Below are 3,136 nucleotides of genomic sequence, written 5' to 3'. Positions count from 1 at the left end.
TCAACAATCATAGTTTAGTTATCATAGCATCATAATAATAGCATAGTATAATTGTAATAAGGGCTTTCATTAGTAGCCTAATAATCATAATGTAGATTTGTATAGAAATAGATTAGCTTGTGCATCTTAGCTTGCATATTAATTCCCATTTTTTGGGTTGTCACTTTGTCAAAGATCATGCATCTGAGAGCCACCAAATGAACCAACAAAGTCCTCAAGACTAGGGAGTGATGAGATGACATTGGGGAGTGTTTTAATTGTTTCCTTTATTTTCCTCAATTTAATGTTTCATTGAGTATGTGTGATTTAAATGTTTTTTATGGACTAATCACAATAATTTTTGCACACATAAATTTTAGCACCCATCGTGGGGCCTAGCCCCAAAGTTTTTAACAAAAATTGCTTATAGGAATTTTCTTGGTAGGTTCTCACGGATTTGCAAAATAGCATTTTTGAAACATAGATTAGCTCTCCCAGAATACAGAATGGCATTCTCGGTCACCGTTTCAGCGTTTTCATCAAGCAAAACAGAGGATTTGACTCTTGACTCTCTTTTTCTTTGTTTTGGCTTTCTTGGTTTCTGAAATAGCATTTTTGGTTTCTGAAATAGCATTTTTGGTTTTTGAAATAGCTCTTCAGGTTGATGAAATAGTGTTTTGGGTTGATGAAATAACATTTTTGGTTTATGAGATAGTGTTTCTAGTTGATGAAATAGCGTTTTTGGTTTATGAAATAGCGTTTTTGGTTTTTGAAATAGCATTTTTGGCTAATAGGGTAGCGTTTCTAGTTTCCAAAACAGCGTTCTGAGTTTCCAGAATAGCATTTTAAGCAGTTCATTTAGCAGTTTGATGTTCTGTTCTGCACTTTTTTGTTATGTTTTTAGACTGTTATTCTGCAAAATCTGACTTGTTGTTCTTTGTTTTGCAGGCACCTAATTCGCTGTCCAAGATCGGAGTTAAAAAAAAAACCTCCACCACCAAAGACAAAATTGCAAACTACTAACATTTTGGTATATCTGTGGGATATTGTATTACTTGTTTTCATTAACATAGGCACCTAGAATAATTAGGAAGGAAAATAAGCACAATGTATTGCATGTCTTCGATGATAGGTGAGCATGCTCTCACCTTCATGAGGTGATAAAAAAGCTAGACTCGTTACTTTTCTTTTCAGTAGTGCATTAATCCTTAGCGGACCTACCCTCTCGAGTAGCCCATAAGGTCGAGTGAGAGGGGAATGACCCAAGTGGGAATGACTAAAGCCAAGTTCATCTAACCCACTATAAAAAAATGTGATTTTGATAAAAATCGGAATCAACGACAGTGTTGGGAATAGCTCTCCTTTGTACCTTCCGGTATATAAAACCTTGGTTCTTAAGACTGGGAGACCTCTTGATTGAGTTTATACCCTGACGCACTAAACGAATGCCCTTACTAGTTCCTTTTTAATTAGAAGTCACCCTTTTTAGCCTTGGTGTGGTGATTTCAGTGGAAGGGGATAGAAGGTTCTCCCCCCAAGACACTCAACATTTTGGCTCCTTGGAGGAGAGGCATGAATCCTCGGCTTGGCATTGGCTACTTGTAGCCTTCCAGGGAGAGGGTGATTGGGTCATCCTTCCAATTTTAGGGGCCCCTATCTACCACCTCTCGACAACGGCAAAAGTGGACATCCCCATTTATGGTGTTTACACTTGTGTCATGGAGATTCTAGGTTGTGGGCTGAGTTATCACATTGTCACTGATTCCTTAGGATAAATCTGCTTGAAGTGTCTTCTTTGTGCAAAAATCATGGAAATTTGGGCTTTTTGTGAGCCTTTGGATCATACACTTGATGTTTAGATCCTAGGTACAAACAAGACAACTATTTGAAATTCTATCTTTTGTGTTTTTAGACAATAAATCAGACACATCATCCATTGATAACATGAAAAACATAGACTCAAACATCAAACTGTCAAAATTACACAGTTCACACTATATTACTCAATTCAAATACTAGCGCTCTCGGTTCAAACAGTAGAGTTCTCAGTTCAAACATCAAAGTTCTCGATCCAAACAGTAGCGCTTATGGTTCAAACATTAGAGTTCTTAGTCCAAACATTAGAGTTCTTGGTCCAAACAATAGCGTTTTTAGATCAAACAATAGAGTTCTTGGTTCAAATATTAGAGTTCTCGGTCCAAACAATAGCGTTTCTGGTCCAAACATCAGAGTTCTTGGTTCCAACAATGGAGTTTTCAGTTCAAACTTTAGCACTTCTAGTCCAAAAATCAAATCTTTTGGCTTGAACTTTAGCTCTCTCATGTTTTTACTAGTTAGCTCTAAACATCAGTTGTCTGAGTCTGTGCATTAAATCTCTAAGTCAGAACAACCAGTTTCTGAGTCTAAACATCACTGTTTCAAACTTTGGAGTTCCTGATTTGCATAATAGTGTTTCTGGTTCACATAATAGGGTTTTTGGTTCATATAATAGCATTTGTGATTTAAACAATAGCATTTTCAGTCTAATAAATAACACTCCTTGCCTGAGAAACAATGTTTTTAGTCAATTCAACAACTCTCCTAGTCTGAGAAGTAGCGTTTCTGGTCAGAATAATAACACTTTCAGTTTAGGAAGTAATTTTGTCAGTCTTAGAAACATTTTTTGGAGCCAACGCTTTTAGGGTAAACATTAGCATTTATGGTAAAAACATTAGCTCTTTCAATCTGAGAAACAACTCTTCTGGTTTGAGAAGTAGCTTTTATGGTAAAAATAGTAGCTATTTCAATTTGAGAAATAGCTCTCCTAGTCTGAGAAGTAGTGTTTCTGGTAAAAACAGTAGCTCTTTCGATCTGAGAAACAACTCTCTTGGTCTAAGAAGTAGCATTTTTGGTTAAACCATCAGCTCTTTTGGTTTGAGAAACAACTCTCTCTGTCAGCAAAATGGCTCTTTCAGTCTGAGTAATAGCTCTTTTGGTCAACAAAGTAGCTCTTCTGATTTGAGAAATAACTCTTTAAGTTTGCGAAGCAACTCTTTCGATTGATAACATACCATCGTATTTTGGAACACTTATTTGTCAAACACTCCAAAAATTGCCTTTGGTTGAGTCAAATTGAAGACTAAACACACTGGGTCTCACAAGTATTCATCTCAAACAA

The sequence above is a fragment of the Cryptomeria japonica genome, chromosome 10, assembly GCF_030272615.1.
Source record: "Cryptomeria japonica chromosome 10, Sugi_1.0, whole genome shotgun sequence".
Lineage (NCBI taxonomy): Eukaryota > Viridiplantae > Streptophyta > Pinopsida > Cupressales > Cupressaceae > Cryptomeria > Cryptomeria japonica.
The sequence above is the reverse complement of the archived record's forward strand: the minus strand, read 5'-3'. Positions refer to the sequence as shown.